The sequence below is a fragment of the Marmota marmota genome, unplaced genomic scaffold, assembly GCF_001458135.2.
Source record: "Marmota marmota marmota unplaced genomic scaffold, marMar, whole genome shotgun sequence".
NCBI classification, from domain to species: domain Eukaryota; kingdom Metazoa; phylum Chordata; class Mammalia; order Rodentia; family Sciuridae; genus Marmota; species Marmota marmota.
In genome coordinates, this window is record NW_026000021.1 from 1,296,008 (window position 1) to 1,316,446 (window position 20,439).

Here is a 20,439-nt window from a genome sequence, read left to right on the forward strand (position 1 = left end):
AATGGAGGGAGACCCTCATTGTTACACAAAATTACATATAAGAGGTTGTGAGGGGGATGGGAAAATAAACAAGGAGAGAAATGAATTACAGTGGATGGGGTAGAGAGAGAAGATGGGAGGGGAGGGAGGGGGGATGGTAGAGGATAGGAAAGGTAGCAGAATACAACAGTTACTAATATGGCATTATGTAAAAATGTGGATGTGTAACCGATGTGATTCTGCAATCTGTATTTGGGGTAAAATTGGGAGTTCATAACCAACTTGAATCTAATGTATGAAATATGATATGTCAAGAGCTTTGTAATGTTTTGAACAACCAATAAAAAAAATTAAAAAAAAAAAAGCATAGGGAGCTGTATTATTAATCTGCAAAACCCCCAGTCTATTGTCTTCTCTCTCGTGTCATTTTGGATTGCAGAAGGGAGTTAACTGATGATGATTGTGCAAACTGGATACAAATAAGGGAGGCAAAGTCCTGATGCAGACTTTTAAAGAGCTGGGTGGAGGAAAGCTGAAGTGTTCGGATTTCTGTAGACTTGCTTCTGAGAGAGTAGATTTTAGAGAATCATTTCCCCAGAAGGGGGAAGTGAACTGTCACGACTTAGTATCCAGCTCGGGCCAGGCTGTTAGGCATTGACCCAGGATCCCTTTTCATGACAATCCCCTTTAATGGAATGTCACTGTTTCCTTTTTACAGCTGAAGAATCTGAGGCAATTAAAAGATACCTGTTCAAGGTCACAAAACCTGGTCCATCCGACTGCAGAGCTCAGACGTGTCCACCAAGTCATACTGAATGGTGGAATCACTGGGCACTGAAAGGATGTTGGTTATTTAAATGGTACACTTTTGAGAGAATTTTTGCCTGAAGCAATAGCTTAGATATAAGGAGCACAAAGAATTAGGAGTCTGTGAGCCCACAGGAACACTGTGCATTATGCAACATGCAGATGGCCCTGGTACTCACAGCTTCTGTATTATTTGTGGATCAAATGAATCTTGGATAGAAAATATTATTTTAACAAACCCATTCTGTCTGCATTAAACACATATAGATGTTTTCTTTACCATTGTTCCCTAAGACATTATAACATAGCATTTACATTGTGTTAGATATCTTAAGTCATCTAGAGGTTATTTAAAATAGATGGAGGGCTGTTGGGTATAGCTCAGTGGTGTAGTGCTTGCCTAGCATTCATGATGTCCTGGGTTTAATGCCCAGTACTGCCAATGAATGAATGAATGAATGAATAAACAAATAAGTGGGAAGATTGTGTGGAATATATGAAAATATTATGCCATTTTATATAATGGACTTGAACTTTTGAGGTTTGGTATCTTCAGGGTTCCTGGAACCAACCTTCTTCAGATATCAAAGGACTGCTCAATATCTTTGTCATGCCACCTTCCCTTTCTTGATGACTTTCTCTAGCTTGAAGTCTTCACTCTCCCACTAAAAGAAATGGCTCACACAGCATTTCCACACTCAGAATTTACCCTAAGAAGATACTCCCATAATGCATTGTGAACCCAATACATCACAGCATTGTTTAGCATAGCAAAAAAACTGCAAGTAGTCTGAATGGTTTTCAGTACGGAATATAATCAGACTTTAGAAAACATTATGCAAATAATTAAAAAGACTGTGATAGGTCAGATTGTGTTAATTTGGAAAGAGTTGCAAGTTTTTATTAAGAAGGACAAAAAAGGAGCACAACAAATGAATAATATGACTCTAGTGATACAAATTAAATTATATGCATATTGTATGGAGTGTTAATCATAAAATTTATTAAAAGTTGACTAGTATACAAAGACCTTTCAGATAAAACACAAAAACCTTTGAGATAAAAGACTGGCTGGGAGGGATTTTGAAAATATCAACTTTTATTATCATGACTCTGTATTAAGATTTGTGGACCCTTATATTATATTTATATCACCTTGCACAGTCCTGATCTTCTTATGTATTGTAAGGTAATTAATGTTCATAGTAAGTCTATGGAATTGTTAGCTCCATTTTACAGATGGGAAAATCTGGGTACAGAGAAATTAAATACCCCATCACAGTCTCTGGCTATTAACTGCTAGAGTAGGGATTTGAGCTCAGGGGTCAGGGTCCAGAGTTCAGACTCATAAGCACTGTGCTACACTGACACCTACAAGAGAAGGTACTTGCTTCCAGATTACACACACAAAAAGCACTTAGTACAATCCAAAACCAATCAGTGTCAATTATTGATAAAGACTCTCAACAAATTTGAAATAGGAGAATTCTTTAACTTGATGACATCCATGAAAATTCTATATTCAATATCACCACTTCTGTCCAGTATTGAACTAGAGGTTCTGGCCATGCAATAAGGCAAGAAAAATAAATAAAATAGAATTTCTTTGGAAAACAAAAGTAATGCTGTCTTTATCCACAGATAACATGATTATCTACAAATCTCAATGTTTTCTACATAAGTGGTCCTAAAACTGAAAAGCAAGCTTGGCAAGAATGCAGAATATAAAATCAATACAGAAAATGCAATTAAATTTCTGTATGCTAGTAATAAGCGATTGTTTTAATCAGCTTTTTTTGTTGTTGTTGTTGTTGCTATGACCAAGAGACTTGACAAAAACAAATTTATAGGAGGAAAAGTTTATTTGGGGGCTTACAGTTTCAGAGGTCTCAGTTCCACAGACATCCATTCTTCAGGGCTTGAGGTAAGGCAGAACATCATGGCAGAAGAGTGTGGTAGAAGGAAGGAGCTCAAGACATCACACCAGGAAGCAGAAAGAGAGCTCATCAAAGACAAAATATATACTTCAACGGCACATCCCCCCGCAAGGACCCACCTCCTCCAGCCATACCCTACCAGCCTACAGCTACCACTCAGTTAATCCCTATCGGGGATTAATTCATCAGCTGGGTTAAGTCTCTCATAACACAATCTTTTCACCTCTAAGCCTTCTTGCCTTGTCTCACACATGAGCTTTTGAGGGATAGATATCTAAATCATAACACAAATTGCTAATTAAAAATTTAAAAATTATTTAATGTACAATAGCATCACAAATATAAAATACTTAGAGATAAGTCTGACCAGAGATGTATAAGACTTATAGACTAAAACTTATTTTTGATTTTTTTTAGTTGTAGATGGACACAATATCTTTATTTATTTATTTGTACATGGTGCTGAGGATTGAACCCAGGACCTCACACATGCTAGGCAAGTGCTCTATCACTGAGCCATAACCCCAGTCCTAAAACTTATTTTTGAAAGAAAAACCTAAGTGGAGAGATACACCATGGTCATAGAAAAAAAACTCAATATAGTTAAGATGTTAGTTCTTCTTAAATAATATATAGATATAGTGCAATCTCAATCAAAAGTATAAGCTGATTCTAAAACTTTTTGAAAAAATTATAGGGCCTAGATGGATTTGGTATCAGGTGAGGGATGATTTAGTGAGTCTTACATTTTAAGCAATGGTTTCCAAAGGCACTATCATTATTAGCATATTTGTGATACACTTAGAAAGTTCAAAAGGATCAGCTAAAATAATAATAAAATATTAGCAGAGCACGGTGGAACACTACTTTAATCCTAGCAACTCAGAAGACTGAGGCAGGAGGATTGCAAGTTCAAAGCCAGCCTCAGCAACTAAGTGAGGCCCTAAACAACTCAATGAGACTCTGTCTCAAAATAAAAATTAAAAGGGCTAGGAATGTGACTCAGTGATTAAGTGCCCCTGGTTTCAATCCTCAGTACCCAAAACAAAACAAAATAATAAAAATATTTTTTAAAATCCAGTAAGGAGGTTGGTAACAAAATAAATATATAAATATAGTTTTCTTAATAAAACAACTATAAATTAGAAAATAAAATGAATATAAGAACATAACTCATTAATATTGCAAACAAAGAGATGAAAGAATAAATGTAATAAAAAATCAACTCCATATGTGAGGAAAACTTTGAAATTCTGCTGAAGTACATTTTTAAGAAACTTGAGTAGATGTCTTGGATAAGAAGTTTCACTGTTAGAACAATGTGAATTGTCCCTAAATGAACCTATAAATCTAATGTAAGCTTACTAAAAATACTAACAGGGTTTTTTTTTCTTTTTTTTAAGAAAGGGCATTGGATAAGTTCTTTCTAAAGTTTGTGTAGAGAATAAACATGCAAGAATGAGCAAAAAAAATTAAAGTGAAAGATTATGAGAGGAACTCATCTTACCAGTTATTATAAAGCATGATAATGAATTTGCTTTTGTCTACTACCTGTGATGAGGCAATAGCCATGGTAGAGGAAAGTCCACAAATAATGAAAATAAACATCAAAATTTAGTATGTAAAAGAGGGGCAGATTTCTTATCAGAAAAAGAAAGGATGGACCTTTTGATAAATTATGTTGAGACAACTGGTTAGCAACTCCTTAATGAGAAATTAAATGCTGATGAAAGTGCAAGCACAAAAGATAGACAAAAACCAGAAGAAACGATAATCTGTTTAGTATATTTTTAAACATTCTTAGAGTAAGGAAGTACTTTCCTAGCAAAACCAAAATGTAGGAGTTATAAGTTTGACCACATAAAAGTTACAATTAGCTAAATGTGGAGAAAATAAAAGGCATTTTTAAAACTAAGTTTTGTTTTAAAAGAGTAAACCATGAAAAACACTTAAATCACATTTTGCAAAGGGATAACTTCCTTAATATGTAAAAAGTCTATGCAAATAAATAAAAAACTTTAATAGGAGGACAAAACACAAGAATGGGAAGTTTGTAGTGTGGGAAATGGGTCATAATTGATAATACAAGTCAAACTTGCGTTTTTAAAATCTGTCAGGTTGGAAAAAATAAAAAAACTTGACAAAACATTATTGGCAAACGATAAAAAGAATAGGCACTCTTGTGACCAACGTGATGAGAATGTAATTATTGTACCTCTTTTTGAGGAGTAATTTGGCCATGTCTATGGTAATAACTATCTTTAGACTTGATAATTCCACTTTGAAGTATTATTGTTACAGTTTTTCGTACACATGGACAATTTATGAAGGTGTTTATAAAGACTGAAAATAACCTGAATGTCCCCTCGTAGGAAGCCAGTTGAATAAATTATGATCCATTCATCTGATAGAACACTATACTAGCACAATGACACTTTGAAATATCATCCAGTGTATTTTCCTATTTGGTAATAATCCTTCTCCTCTTCCTCTTCCTCTTTCTTTCCTCTCCCTTTCTTCCTCCTCTGCTCCTGAGCCATTAATGCTCAGCCTGCAGGCCCAGGTTTGTAGGAGGGGCTTGCCTTGCCTGGGTTGAGGGAAGGCTAATGTAGCCTAGAATAGAGAAGTCTCCCTTCACCCCCTACCAAGGATTGAACCCAGGGGTGCTAAATCACTGAGCCATATTCCCAGCCCTTTTTTATTTTTATTTTGAAACAGTATTGCAGAGTTGCATAGGGTCTCACTAAGTTGCTGAGGCTGGCCTTGAACTTGCCATCCTCCTACCTCAGCCTCCTGAGCTGCAGAGATTATAGGCAAGTATCACTGCACCCAGTAAAGAAGTCATTTTTCAGCTTTGATTTCTGGATCTTAAAAGATTTGGGAAAAAACCCCACCATCTTGAAAGCTTATCATTTCCAGAAATAAAGAGGGGGTGCTTTTCAGAACTCCCACAGCTGGTTTTCATGTTTCAAGAGCCAAACTTTGGAGTGCAGGAATAAAATGATAAAGGATGAAATGACATAAAGTAATAATTCAAGGGTGGATCCCCTGGTGCCAGAGAGGCAACCAGCCAGGAGATGCTGGCAGAAGGCTGCCCGATCCAGGGAAGCCCTCATGGCTTGAGTGGGCAATCTCTGCTCGCTGCTCAGGATGTTTATCCATCAGACCTGTGATCCTGGAAGGGGACAGTTTGGTTCCCCGGAGACAATTGCTCATGCTTGAGGGAGGGTTGTCTCGTCCTGCCAGGTTCTGCTTGCCAGGCTCTGCTGTTCCTGGAGATGTACAGCCATGACCAGAGATGGCTAGACCCTTCTCCTGGGAGCTGGGACAGGAATGTCCCTGCCAATCTTGAAAGTGCCTTAGTTACTCTTAACTTGGTGTGCCCAGTCTTGAAGGGGTCAAGATAGGTTGGGTAAATTTAGGGCTGATAAACCTTGTATTGCCAGTTTTCAGATGAAGACACCTTGAATAATTGACGTGCCTACCTGCAGAGCCGAGCAGGAATCTGAAGATAGACACAAAATGAAGGCACAGATGCCAGGCTTTAGCCTGCATTTAGTTCCCCACTGGGCATCTGCAGGCCCAAGGGAAGAGTCACTGGTTTTAGCAAAGGAAGCCTCTAAGTCTCTGCTATAGTGTGTGTGTCCAGAAGGGCAGCTTCTGGTCCCATTGAGGGTGCCACTAGGTGTGGTGGAGGATCAGATGATCCTGGGGCCCTTTGTGCTCTTTCCTCAGGACACTCCCAGGGAGATGACACTCCTTATCACACTGTCATGTTCTACCTGACTGGGGAGTGGCAGGGGCCACACCTAAAGGTCAGGTTGACCTGAGGGCAGTCCTCAGACCCCACTGACTTCCATGCAATGTGGAGAAAGCTGGGGTCTCGGTGACCAGACTTAGGCACCAGGATGACGCTTGGGCTCAGGGTGGAAGGCCACCCAGGGCAGAATCTTGATTCTGAAAACCTTGAGGTCAGCGATTGAGGGTGCCAGCCCTTGGTGGGGTCAGCACATCTCAGTGAATACACCGTGGGTGCTCAGGGGAGCAGCAGGCACCCCCCCACACACACACACACACACGTCAAATTGGATACGTCCGTGTTTGCTGTGCCCACTCAAGAGGCACAAGAAACTGAGGCCAGTGGTTATCCCTGGGGAAGGTACTTGGGAGACTGAGGACCAAAGAGAGTCCAGGCAGGATCAGCAGGATGAGAGCTCCACACACTACAGGACTGCTCCCAACAGACTAGGCACTCACAAGGACAAGGTCATTGCCATGGTCTCCGGTGTCAGAGTGGGGTTTCTGGGAAAGCAAGGAATATGTTCTCCCCAGCAGGTGTGGGACTCAGGGGCTTCCTGGGTATCTGTAAAGATCTAACTGATGGCCTTGCTGAGGCCCCAGACATTAGCAAATGTTTGTTGAAGAAAGTGGTAAATATAAGCTGAACAGGAGGTAAGAGATGGCTGAAGAGGTGGCCCCAAGAAGTTGGCCTCACAGGCTTTGTAGAAAGGACAGTCCCAGTTTGTGCCTGTTGTTCCAATGTGGCTATTAATAGTGGCTCCTTTGATAAAACCCAGGGGTGCTCCAACATGGAGCTACATCTCTAGGCCTGTTCATTTTGAGACAGGATATCACTAAGTTGCCCAGACTGGCCTCAAACTTGTGGTCCTCCTGCCTCAGCCTCCTAGGTAGCTAATAGGTTTGTGTCACCATACCCAGCCCACTCCTGAATTATAAAACTAAATTTTGTCTTTTAAATTAATGTTCTTAATGAGTTTCAGCATGCTGCCTAGGACAAATTAGATTATTTTATGTACCAATTGAGTGTTTACAAATCTTTGAATCACAGAAAAGAAATATATACATACATATATATATGTATGTATATGATTTAACAGGTTTTTTCACTGATTTGTTTCTTGATAAAGTCAGGACATTAGGGAAAGGTATACTTAATACAAGTGAATGAAACAACTAAATAAGACCTAAAAATTGGCCTTTGATTTTAATATTTGTTCTTACAAACCTTGCCAATGTAAATAAAACAATGGTGTTTTAAGCCTCAAAAAAATAAAAATAGTGTCCCCTTTGGTCTTAGACGTGTCCCAGTTTGGGTGATAGATCATATAACCACTATCTGTAGGTAATCTGAAAGCTGCATCTCCTTAAGTGCTTAGGACAGAGTCAGGACTCCTTCACCTTTGGCCTCCTAACTGCCCCTGCTGTCCATCAACCAGCACTGATCCGTCATCAAGGCTGGGGTGCATCAGACAGAGCCCCAGGAGTCAGGAAGCTTCTAGTCCAGCAAAGGAGGCAGGCACCAAGCAGGTGGCCACAAGCATGCCCTCCTCACGTCTCTGCCATCATCCTCGAGGACCACCCAGGACGTAATGGTCACGGTCACTGATCAATATCCAGGCATCATCCCTGAAGCTTTCCGTGCATCCACACCTGCCGGCTCTGTGCCCTCTAGAATGTTAAGCCCAGAAAAACTAATGGTGCTGTTCCCCTGCCCAAGGAATTTGTCATCTGGCTGGGGAGACAAGAATCCAGGCTTGGAGACAATCGAGGACAACCCAAGGGAACAAATAAAAGCCATTTCCTTTTGGTAAAACAACTTTCTCATAATTTTTTAAAATTATTTTAATGGTACAAATGTATGCAGTACAGTGTGAGGGTTTATTACCTGTATGTATACAGAGTGTGATGATCAAATCAGGACAGCTAACATCTCCCTCTATTAAACGTTTTTTTAAAAAGGCCCCCGGGGACAGACCCCTGACTGTGGCCTCCACACTCCTTCAGCAGGTGAGAGGATGGCCCTCTGCAATTTCACAGGCTCCTGCATCCCATCAGCTCAGTTGATCACCTTTGGGATGGAGGAGAACCCTCCCCAGGCAGCCGGTGCCAGAACAGGTTCCCCCGTACCTGCTGATTGCAGCCCTTGAACCAAGATTCTTGCCCTTCAGGAGGAGGCTTATCCTGATGCTGTGACCCAGAAACTTCTACGGGGACTCACGGGTTGGTTTTTCCTTCCACCCAGAGGCACTGCCAGCTCCTCAGAAATCTAAGACAGGTTAGATCTCCAGGCCCTGTAGGCAGACCCCTCCACCCTGAGGAAGCTGTTTCCGAATGTGGCTGAGCAAACTTTTCAAAGACACCCGTGTCCTTCGCTTGTCCAGGAGCCTCCCCGGGGCTGAAGGAAGCAGTTGGTCTTGCCTGTCAGGAGTTATCCCTTCCTGGCAGTGGCCGGGTGTTTATCATTCAGCGCAGGGCTTGGGATGGGACCGAGTGGATTGGAACTGAAGTATCTGCTTGATATTCAGAGTGGAGTTTAAATTAACTGCGCAGAAGTCCAATCTCACATTGCTGCTGTTTACTTTGCCGGAGCAGTGCGAGGACTTAAAGCTTTGGTCCATCCAAATTCCTAATGGGCCAAGTGCCCCAATTAGAGATGATGCTGTGAACATCCGTCGCTTCTGAGAGCTGACGCAAGGATGATTCAGGAGAGGCCTCGGTGTCCTTCAGCTGGTTGTAGAAGAGTGACCGCAGGGACCAGGGCTGCTCTGGGCTTACCAAAGCACTGGGTGGGGTGGGGTCACTTTCATGGCTCTTAGGCCTCTTTCCCAGCTAGGACTTCAGAGCCCTGCAGGACTTCAAAAGCATTTGTGGCCCTGTTAGTGCCTTTCAACCTAGTGGAGGCTGGTAGGGCAGGGGTGGGGGAGGGGAGGTGCTTGGAGGGCACTGGGTTGGCCCCTTGGTCCCCTGTTGAAGGGGCTGAAGCTGGTAGATGGGAACATGGGGGTGATCCCATGGCTCTATTTTTAATATGCTTAGACATTTCCATAGTTTAAAGCTCTGTATGATTTTCTTTTTTTTACTTGGATAAGTTTTTTTTTTTTTTTTTCTTTTTTGTGGACCAGACAACTGAGATTCTATCAAAAGGCAAAGGGGCCTCCTTGACAGCTCACTCTCAGATAGACAGAGGCCCTTGCTTCCCCCAGTCCTGCCCCAGGGGATAATAACACACTAGAGCAGCCAGGTGTCTGGAGCCAGGCTCTGCCCCTGAAGTCAAGTGGGAGGTCCTGGTACCAGGAAAGTGGGCCCAGACCTTGGGAATGATTCAAGCCCGTGATTGGCTGAGGCAGTCATGTGACCCGGTTTTGGCCAGTGAAGTACAAGGACACATTCTAGGTGGGCGGGACTGCTGGGAGGGATTTTCCTATTTGTTAAAGGAGAGGTCATTTAGAAGAAGGTATCCTTTCTTTGATATCCCTGCAGGCTGTGGTGTCCTTTCAAGGACCTCTGACCCCTTTAACTAAGCCTTATACTAGCTGTCCCCCTTCATTACATCTCTCCAGCTACCTGGGCCACTTGTTTTCCCAGAACATGCTAAGCCCTCTCCTGCCTCAGGGCCTTCATGTGTGCTGTGCCCACCATCTGGAATGTTCTACCTCCAGATCTTCAGTTTCTCCTTCTTTCACATCTTTTCTTACAGGTTAGCTTCTCAGTGAGAGCTTTTCTTGTCTCATTCAAAAACAAACAAAAGAAAATCATCCTTTTTCTCCTCTTCCTTTTTTTCATTTTCTCCATAGAACATACTACCACATACTAAGTATTTGTTTGCTTACTTGCTTTGTTCATTGCTTCTCCCTACTGTAGTGGCACCCCTTCCTCCACAAAAGTCTTAACTGGGCTTCTCCAGAAATCTTCACCATGGCTGATTTTAGGACTATCAGCGAAAGAGTCTCTGCAAAAGAGTTCAATGTAGATAAACTTCCTATTTTCATGTCGCCCTGTTTTACTTGGCCACTGGCCAGGAAGATACCAGCACTCCAGGTGCTGGATACCCCCTTACTAGTTTCTCACAGACATATATCTAGTATAGTAGTTTATAGAAATGTGCAAGCAAGGCCTCTGGCCTTGAGCTGGGCTTCACAGAGATGTCTACATTTTTAAGATAAGTTTCCAACCGGGCTTCATGGTAACAGCTGGTGGGGAGAGGCAAGAAAGGGGAAAAGCAGCTCTCCCTTTCTCAGGTGTTGTCCTTGAAGAGTTAACTTGCCCAGAATAGTGAAAGAAAAAGCTGTTTTTATGTGAACTTCTGCAGACTATGAACTTCTGAGCCCCTCTCCTTACATGCTGGGTATAAAACTCTGAAACTCCCTGAACTCAGGGTTCAGGGGATTAATTGATTACAGCAAAAGCTGTGCCCTCTGAACCTGGCTGCAGCCAAATAAAACGATTTCCTGCTATCTTTGGTGCCTTGCCTCGTCTATCCTTACAACAATATTTTCAGAATGAAAGCTCCTGAGGGCAGGGATTTTTGCCAGTTTTATTCACTGATGTGCTCCCAGCACCTGAAAAATGTTCAACACACAGTAGAACTTATTAAATGTTTGTTAAATGGGTGAATGAAAGCATTGCTATACTTGGAATTTCAGCAGCCAGTTTGTGACCATGAGAAGTAAAAGAAATGACAGAGAAACAGGTCTCAAGTCTCACTCTCACTAAGCAGCTGAATGAAGACATCTGCTGCTGAGTTATTGCTATTGAGGTAATTATGTCCTAGTAATTTAAGTCACAATTATTTGGGGGATTTTTTTTTCTTGTGGCTGAAATCATCCTGAATGATAACTAGCTTTGGTACTGTTAGTACGAGAGTCAAAGGCTCATTGTCATGGAATCCTGAGAGCACTGAGGCCCAGGCCCTCCAAGGATGGGGTGGAGACCTAGAAGGTAGAGTCTAGAGTGTCACCTGTGGAGGAGGTGGACAGTCTGAAGCTGGACTGATCTCAGCTCTTGGTCTTTCCCTCAGTGCACAGGGTGATGTCATGCCCACTGTAAAGTCTGGATGCAGAAACTTCCAAGGGTTCCATGCCCTGGTGTTCAGGAAGTGACCTTCCTGGGAACATGTCCATCGTGTATGTTAAGCAACTATGGGAGGCGTCATTTTAAGTTCCCTCTAGCTGTTTGACTCTGGCAGCAGGTTTGGGACGAACACAGAGGACTCCTACCTTCCCTGGGGGTCTCTCTCCTACCTACACCAGCTCCAGGGTGGCTGTCAGGCCCAGGGTGGGGCATCTCACATGGCCCATCTCACACGAGGGGCCCTGGGGGGTCAGCAACCATCTGGTCATCTGGATTTGCCTAGACAGGAAAGTAGAACAAGTCTCTGCTTGGAACTCCAGACACGCACAGACCAGGTGACTGGGTGACAGGGACAGAGCTCCTGGTCTCCGCACGGCCAGGGGCTCTCCGACCTTGTCATCACGTCTCAAGCTGCCCTTGCTCAAGAGCCTCCCCTGGGTCTTCATTGTTCTGAAGGTAAAACCCAAACTCCTTACCAGGACCCACAGAGCCACACGGGGTCCAGCCCTGCCTGAACCCAGACTTCTCATCTCCCCACCTTCATCTGGCCAAGCTCCAGGCTCCGCTGTCTCCCTGTCTGTGTCCCTGAGTGTTTGTGACCACCCTTCTCCTGGCATGACGGACTTATTCTTAACCCTGACGTCTCCACTTACATCTCTTTTCTCTTTAGGGAAACAGTCCCTGTCTTCCCCCACCCCCACCCCCAAGCACCGTCACCCTGTTTATTTCATTCACAGTCTCTGGAGATCTCCTTTCCTTATTCACTTGTTTATGGGATGTCCCCCTGGTCAGACTGTCCTAGAGGGCAAGAACTGTTCTCTACTCTTGGGGACATTCACACAGTCCCTCAGCTGAAAGCCCAGCACCCAAGTGGGGCCAAATAATTGTGCTGAGCCAATCTGTGGGACGGTGAATGAGTGCTGTGTTCACTTCAATTAGAAGCCCAGGTGGCCAGGCCCCAGCAGGACCCTGTGATGGCCCTAGACACCCAGAAGTGTCACAGCCACCCCAAGACAGTGGTGCTTGACTCACCTCAAAATGAGGGAGATGTAGAAGGGTTTGGGCAGCCAGGGCAAGGAGGCATGGGAGGAGGTCAGGGGCAGGGCCAGAATAAGGGAGCGTGGAGAGGGTCTTTCCATGAGGTCAACTTCCTGGTTGGCAGAAGTGCTCAGGGACACAAGCGGGGGACCCAGCGAGACACTTCTGTACAGATGCTTCCCATCTGTGGGGCCCCTGTCTTCAGAGAGGCCTGTCTCCGTCTCCCCATCTCTTTTCAATAAACCTACTTCTTGCTTGCTGTCTCGGTGTCCTGTTCTTTGATTCTTTGCTGAGTGGAGACAACAAACCCAGCACCTCTAGACTGTGACCAAAAGGGGACTGTTCCCAAGCAGGCTGAACACGATGCCTGTCCTCTGGGGCGTGGAACCCTTCAACCTCAGCACCCCATCCTGCCCTATTGCTGCCAGGCTGTCCAGCAACTGAGGGGACCTGATGGATGTTGGGGCCACCGCTGTCCTCTCAAGGAGCTGCCGAGGTCTTTCCGGTGTTGGTCTGACCAGCGGGAACATTGTCAGAAGAGCACCCACAACTGTGGGTGTGTAGGACTGGAGGAGTCTGAGGATTAGGGAAATGAAATCCTCACCTCCTGCGAGTGGTGAGGTTTGTCCCTTGGAAAGGTAACTCGGAGGACCACAAGCGTCCTTCCTCCTCAGCCCCACCCCCCACCCCAGAAATGGGCACACACACGTGTTCCTGCACACACACCCGTGTACATGTTATGCAAAACACACATGCACACATGTGGAAGCCATACACCCACACGCACACACACCCACACACACAAGTAGGCACACACTCACACAAATACAGCCACCCCCCACAAAGAGGCATATTTCCCTCCCTTCAAAAATATTTACTGTTTCAGGGAAAGTTATTCTGAGTTCAGAAACTCCCTTGCCTGGACCCTTCCTGTTCAGAGGTTCATAATTGCCACACGGCGGGCTCAGCTTCTTGGCTGGTTCAGGCCAAAATGCTCTCTTTCTGCTGTAAGTCCCAGGGAAACGCTTAATGGGAGGGCGGGGACGTGGTCCCTGATTGCGGTTCTGAGTGCTTCTGATGTGGGTGCATTAAGTCTCCCTTAATTTGTTCCAGTCTGGGTCTGTCATCCTTGTCTTAAATCTTGCTATAATTTCAGCTGTCAATTTATTTCCCAAAGTGAGAGCAGCAAGCAGGACTTAATGAATCGATCAGCAAGTGCTGTTGTGCAAACAGGAGCCGGGGAAGGAATGGATATTTTACTGGGAAGCAAATGTCCTGAACTCTGGGCCTCTTGTACCACCGACTGGCTGAGGAGGTGGGATTTGCAGCTGCAGGCGGACCTATGGGTGTTGGCACCTGCAGGCATGAAGAGTGCCAACACTTCGCTGGCTGCCTGCAGGTGGATCTTAACTGCCCCCTGGAGCTGAACCACCTTCCCAGCACCATGCTCAATGCCAAGGAGTACACCAGAGGCCCAACTCTGCCCTCTGGAACTCTTGATCTCTCTGTGCTTATCCATGAAATGTCAGGGGTGAGCAGAGAAAGATTGGCATACGGAAGTCAGGTTCCGGATTCTTCTCACACCGTTGGGTGACTTCACTTCCCTGCCAACAGAAATAGGTAGCCTTGTACTTTCAGGGAGGATGGACCCCTGTCCACCCCAGAGAAAAGAACTCCATTATTCTAGTGAATTAATGCTGATTCTGTGCCCCTGGACAGTTTAGTAAACATGTGACTCAAGGTTGGCAGAGGAAACCTGAAGGAGTCTCCACAGGGTAAGTGAACTTCTGGAAATGTTTTAATCATTCTTTAAAAAGGGACAGGAGAAGGGAAATTCTCTCTATGACAACTGGATATTATTGTGTGAGGACGTGATGGCTGGAGCTACTGATGCTATTTTGTCCTGCTGAGTGGGGGGGGGGGGGGGTGGAAATGAAGTGCTGAGTTTGATGGGGAAAAATACTTGGGTCCTTGAGGCTGTCACTGAGGCTCACAATTGTTCAAACTTGGAACTTCTTTATTTTCAGACTGTTTGTTACAGGAGATAATTAATGTTCTTGTGGTTGAGACACTTTCTGATGGATTTTTCTTTTTCCTGCAGCTAAAAGGATCTTACCTGGATTGGTCAGAATAAGTCAGGTTAGGTATGATAACAAACAGCTCTCAACGACTCAGTGGCTTAGTACAAGTTAACTTCCTTCAGGTCACGGACCCCTTGAGGGTGGGCAGAGCTCATCACACCCCTGGTTACTGGAGGCTGGACAGAGAATGTTGCAAATTGCTCCCTGGCCCTAGAAACTTCTGCCCTGAAGTGACCCCTAGCACTTCCCCTCTCGTTGGATTGATTAAAGCCAGTCACGGGGACATGCCTTATTTCAAAAGCTGCTAGTGAGCAATTCCTACCATTTTCCCAAATGGTAAAATCTGGGACTATGTGGCAACCAACACCAATGTCTACCACCTTAACTGATGCAGAATCTAATAACAATGGTAGAATACCTCGGACCAACAATTCAACTTCCTCAAAGCTTGGCTTCCTCATTTATAAAATTGAAATGCCCCGAAAGTGTCTTTCTTTTCCTACTGTGGTTATAATGAAATGAGTGATAAATAGAAAGGTATTTTTTAAAGCATCGTGAAGCCTGCTCGAGGGGAGATCTGCAGGGACTCCTTGCTTTGAATGTACAGCTTTCTCAGACCCTGCTCCCTGTCCACGGCCAGGCCCTGGGTTGTGAAGACACTGGATGTTTTCCACCTTGGTGACAAAACAGAGAACATGCTAAGCCCATGTTTTGGCATTGAGGTGGGGGGCGGGGCTGGCACAGGGGGTTGTTTTCTCCGAGGCCCTTCTGGGAGGGGCCTTGTACCACTGGCTTCTTAACAAAACACTCCACACTGGGAGCTTCCACTACTGAGATCAATTTCTTGCCATTCTGGAGGCTGGAAGTCCAAGTTCAAGGTGTGGGTGGATTTGATTCTTCCGAGGCCTTTCTCCTTGGCTTTAGATGGCTGTCTTCACCTATTTTAAATGGCCTTTCCTCTGTGTGTGCGTCCTGGTATCTCTGTGTGCGTCCTGGTATCTCTGTGTCCTCATGTCCTTCTTCCAAGGACACAAGTCGCACTGGATTCAGGGCTCTCATTTTGACCTGATCACCTCTTTAAAGACCTTACTGGGGCTGGGATTGTGGCTCAGCGGTAGAATGCTCGCCTAGCATGTGTGAGGCCCTGGGTTTGATCCTCAGCACCACATTAAAAGTAAATAAATAAAATAAAGATATTGTGTCCAACGACAACTAAAAAATAATTTTTTAAAAAAAGACCTTACTTCTGAATATACTCACATTCTGACGTGCTGAGGGCTGGGATTTTGTTACTGAACCAGGCCCTTTTGCCCATGAAAACAATGAGTTTGCAAAAGGGAGTTTACTCACAAGGCAGCCAAACATGAGGAGGCCTGAGCCCCAAGTCTCAAGCCCACCTCCCTGCAGATAGGGTTTATGGGATTAAGAAACAGGATATTCTGAGGCATGGGGAAAAGTGATTGGAGTCCCAGTGGCTCTGGAGACTGAGGCAGGAGGATTGCAAGTTCAAAGCCAGCCTCAGCAACTTAGAGAGGCCCTGAGCAATTTAGCAAGACCCTGTCTCAAAATAAAATCTAAAATAGGGGTGGGGATGTGACTCTGTAGTTAAATGTCCCTGGGTTTCAATCCCTAGTACAAAAAAAAAAAAGTGACTGGAAGCAGGGAAAAGTGAAGCAATTGGTGGTGTGCATATGTGTAGTTAAATTTCATGGACCTTCAAAGGGTGTGTGCTCAGAAAATCGCAGTGTTACCTGCTCCGAGGGTAGAGTTTTGGCTCTCTGATGTCAAAAGTCACCCACTGTACATTTGCATAGGCCCAAGGGAAGGTCAATAGTTTTAATTGATGAGCAATAGACAAAAGCAGCATCCAAGCTCCTGAAAGATAACTTAGGCACCTGTGACCATTGTGACCATTGGGAACAGAGGTGTTCCCAGGCATCGCTCTGCTCCCGTAACCTACCCACCTGGGCCACCTCTGCCGATGACAACTGACACGAGGAGCAGAGAGAGCCAGCTCGAGCCACTTCTGGCCAGCGAGTGTTGCCAATTTGCTGTGTGCAGAGGGATTGGTGGGCTAATGAAACCCAGCGCGGTGAGTTTACTTACAGACAGAGTTGTATAAGATATTCATAATTAATTGTGTAGGTTTAAATGCTTAAGAAAGTTTATTTATAATCTTAACTGTAGTCTCTGCATTCAGTTCACTTTAAACAGAATCTTAATTTGGGAAACTCAGCAAGATACACATCCTCGCCAGTCTGTTTAAACCTTCTCCCTTCAGCCATGGAGTGAGATGACACAAAGCCCTTCCCCTGGGCCCCTGCAGCCTCTGCTTGTTGGGCAAAGAAAAAGGGGCACAGAAAAAGATCCACACACAAATAAAGTAGCATGGTGAAGGCTGACTCCAAGGGAACACTGAGTGTTCTGGTTTCATTTGTTTTTTAGTCCCTGTGATGGGCTCGGTGGTGTCCCTAAATTTATATGTTGCAATCTTAACTCCTGAATATGGAACATGGCTGTATTTGGAGATTCTGTCTTTAAAGAGGGACTGGAGAACAAATGAGGTGAGAAGCTTGCACCCTACTCCCATTCGACAGCTGTCCTTATAAGAAGAGGAAATCAGGATGCAGACACACATGCAGAAATGGCCTTGTGACGACCCAGAGAGAGCATGGCCATCTACAAGCCAGAGAGAGGCCTCCGGAGAAACCCACCCTGCCTGAATGGTGCTCTTAGACTTCCTGCCACAGAAGTGTAAGAAAATAAATTTCAGTGGTGTGTGAGCCACCCAGGGTCGTACTGTGCTATGGCAGCCTCGCAGATGAATGTAGTCCGAGATCCCAAGGAAGGCCTGAAAGACAGGACAGTGGGCAGTGAGCGGGTAAATTCAGAACACTGCAGTGGTCACCTCCATCATTTGAGCTGCCCTCCAGCGGAGGAGGGGGAGGGGTGAGGGTGGGGAGGGGGGACACCAGGCAAAAGCAGCACAGGCTTTAGTAAAATCAGAGTGGATCCAGACATTATTTTGAAAACTCTTGACTTCTTCATCTTTCCTCCAAAAGTCATTCAAGTAGCCATAGAGGGAAAAGCATTTTTTTTTTTTATACCAGGGATGAACCCAGGGGCGCTCAACCACTGAGCCACATCCACAGCCCTTTTTTTTGTATTTTATTTAGAAACAGGGTCTCACTGAGTTGACACAGGCTGGCTTTGAACTCACGATTCTCCTGCCTCAGCCTCATAAGCCACTGGGATTACAAGCGTGAGCCACCACACCTGGCAAGAAAGGGGGATTTATTGCACCTCCTGGCCCTAATTTTATATTTTAGGGTTGGGATAGAGACATAGCCGTGCTCATTAAGGCTTCTGAAGGGCGCTCTTTTTAAAGGAGGTTGGTGAGTCTATACCTACCTGCAGAAGTGAAAGATTGGAAGGGACGATTCAGTCAGATCAGGCCCTAAACATTCCACTGTGCAAAAAACCCCAGACGACAGAGGCCCAGGAATTCCCTGCACAGCCCCCCCACCCCCACCGGGCAGGTCCCTTCCTCCAAGCTGTGAAGGCCGTTCTCAGCCTGGTGCTGCCTCACGCAGGACTTTGCCACTGCAGAAACAAAGTGAGGATGGGGCGATTTTTTTTTATTGTTATTGTCATCATTAATCCTTTAATTAAGGTCTCCTTTATTCATGTCAATATCCTGCCCCTTCCTCCCCTCCCTCTCTTTGAAATCTCATTCGTTGGGCTGGCTTCTCCGAGCTCTCCCAGCTCAAATTTTAATTAAAGTGAATGACACGCCTAGCATCTCTAATGAGCCCCTCTTCCAGATTCCATTAGAAATCAGAATTGCTGTACAGAGTCTCTGCGGTGCGGTTCATTAGCATGGTATTATTTTGTGAATACAGACAGCCCCTGTTCTGAGCCTCTTTGCTTTTCAGGTTGATATTTGGATGCGAAGCTGCCCCTTTCACACTTTCTGCAAAGGCGTAAGTGGCCATGGCATCTAAGACACCAAAATGAAACAAGCAAAAGCCACAGGAGTGGAACCCACCGCATCCTGGGAGAGGATTGGCCGTTTGTCCTACATCGTTGCAGCCTGAGGGGTTCATACTGGGGCGGTTTTCAGATGACAGAGACCTGTCCTTCCAGACATCAAGACTTCTTTTGTTTAAACAGTTAAGAATGAAAGTTCCCTAAAATGCATCCTTGCCTTCAACAGAGGATCTGAAGCCAGGACCCATGCTTGCTGTGCTCTCACCCATCTTTACGATGACCGGGCAGCCGAGGTTGGGATGGGGCATCCTAGAATCTGTCCTGGGCTATAGAGCTGCACTGGCAAGGAGAGGTGACCACAAGCTGGACTTTCAGAAAAAAAAAAATTGGAGGATGGGGTTCTTATGAGAACAATAGGTCGCTTCACCTACCTTTTATGCCATGGTCAGATTAAGAGCTGGAGAGAACCTCAGCACTCGTTGACCACAATCCCACGATTTCACAGGCTAGGAGAGCGGGCTGGTATTTGGTCAATGGAGTTGTGGCAGAGGTGGGCATGGAGCCAGCCCTTCTCATCCAAAGCCTCTGCTCTTACTGACCGCCCCCACAGTGGGTAACTCAACCCACAGGCAGCTTCCACCTTGCACTGTCCTATTTTATGATGAGGTACCAGGTGGTGGATCATCACTTGGGGGCCAGCACAGAGACAGGAAACGGACCCAGATGTCCCATCCAGATGATCACTGTTACTGGAGGAAAAACCACATCCTCTGGGTTCTCTTCTGCCCAGTTCCTCTTTTTTGAGCTTCTTATAACACAAGTTGTCAAGCCGTGTACTCGGGTTTGAATGTTCCCTCCAAAGCTCAAGTTGAAGTTTAATTAGCATCATGAAGAGGTGGGACCTTTAATTAGATCATGAGGCCTCTGATCTTACATTATGGTTTGAAGATGAGGTGTCTACCCAAAGCTCCCGTGTTAAGACACAAATGCTGTGGAAGGGGCCCGGGGAATGATTGGATTGTGAGAGTATCAACTCAATCAGTCCATCCTACTGTGGACAGACTAACTGGGTGGTCACTAAAGGCAGCTGAGGTGTGTCTGGGGGAGGTAGGGTGTGTCCTGGACTCAGTGCCTTTCCCTTTCTCACTCTGCTTTCTGGCTGCGTGAATGGGGCAGCTCTCCTCCACCATACCCCTCTGCCATGATGTTCTGCCTCACCCTGGGTCCAGAGCAATGGAGTTGGCCCACCGTGGACCAAGCCTCTGAAACCATGGGCCAAAATAAACTTTCTTTCCTTTAAGTTGTTCCTGTTGAGTATTTTGTCCACAGAGATGAAAAGCTAACATACCTCCTGAATGGATTAATGACTTTATCATGGGACTGGGTTAGTTATAACAGGATTGGGCTCCTGATAAAAGGATAAATTTCTATCCAATATTCTCTCTCTTAACTTTCTATTGTTATTATTATTTTTTTATGATACTAGAATTTGAACCCAGAGGCACTCTACCACTGAACCTCATCCCCAGGCCTTTTTATTTATGTCGAGACAGGGTTTCTCTAAGTTGCCCAGACTGGCCTCACATTTGCAATCCTCCTGCCGCAGCCTCCCAAGTCACTAGGATTGCAGGTGGATGTCACTGCACCAGGCCCAGTCTTCTCTGTCTTGTGCACTGGCTTGGCCTTCTACCTTCTACCATAAAAGGCCCTCACCCGGCGCTGACAACATTATTTTG

The 20,439-nt window shown here is 45.0% G+C and overlaps 1 long non-coding RNA gene across 1 annotated transcript; it reads right to left on the reverse strand.

Annotated features, from left to right (window-relative positions):
* Nucleotides 1–16,855: 16,855 nt before the first annotated feature.
* LOC125618892 lies at nucleotides 16,856–19,416 on the reverse strand. Its single transcript, XR_007350265.1, has 2 exons — nucleotides 19,135–19,416; nucleotides 16,856–17,564 (listed from the first exon to the last, which is right to left on the reverse strand). It is a non-coding gene; the product is annotated as an uncharacterized LOC125618892 (long non-coding RNA).
* Between the last annotated feature and the right edge of the window lie 1,023 nt (nucleotides 19,417–20,439).